This window comes from Corapipo altera, unplaced genomic scaffold (genome assembly GCF_003945725.1).
Source record: "Corapipo altera isolate COAL_440 unplaced genomic scaffold, ASM394572v1 49037, whole genome shotgun sequence".
Lineage (NCBI taxonomy): Eukaryota > Metazoa > Chordata > Aves > Passeriformes > Pipridae > Corapipo > Corapipo altera.
In genome coordinates this window covers 1-537 of record NW_020893119.1, presented here as the reverse complement: position 1 = coordinate 537, position 537 = coordinate 1, and the positions used below count along the sequence as shown (strand labels likewise).

Sequence of the window (537 nt, the reverse complement as noted above, 5' to 3'; positions counted from 1 at the left end):
GAGGGGGCACCTGGGCACACCTGGGGGCACCCAGGGACCTCCAAGAGGCACCCAGGGACCCCTGGGAATGAGGGCAGGGTACCCAGGGACCCCCGTGGGCAGCAACCAGTGAGGGCAGGGGCCGCAGATGAACACCTGGGGCAGGTGAGGGGGCACCTGGTCACACCTGGGGGCACCCAGGGACCCAGTAAAGGGCACCCAGGGACCCCTGGGAATGAGGACAGGGCACCCAGGGACCCCCGTGGGCAGCACCCAGTGAGGGGGGGGGGGCTGCAGGTGAACACCTGGGCACAGGGGAGGGGGCACCTGGTCACACCTGGGGGCACCTGGGCACACCTGGGGGCACCCAGGGACCACCCCCAGCTCAGGAAAGGGCACCCAGGGACCCCCAGGAGGCACCCAGGGACCTCCGTGAGTGACCCCCAGTTCCCCCCACCCCCAGACTTGGGTTCCCCCCAGACTCAGGGCCCCCCCAGTGCCCCCCAGTTTCCCCTCACCCCCAGATTTGGGCCCCTCCAGACCTCCCAGTGACCCCTT

General features: G+C 70.8%; 1 long non-coding RNA gene across 1 annotated transcript in view; it reads right to left on the bottom strand.

Annotated features, from left to right (window-relative positions):
• LOC113942691 overlaps positions 1–87 on the bottom strand; it is a 643-nt gene extending 556 nt beyond the window's left edge. Inside the window, exon 1 of the long non-coding RNA XR_003526005.1 lies at positions 11–87. This is a non-coding gene — a long non-coding RNA (uncharacterized LOC113942691). The remainder of the gene's footprint in view (positions 1–10) is intronic.
• Between the last annotated feature and the right edge of the window lie 450 nt (positions 88–537).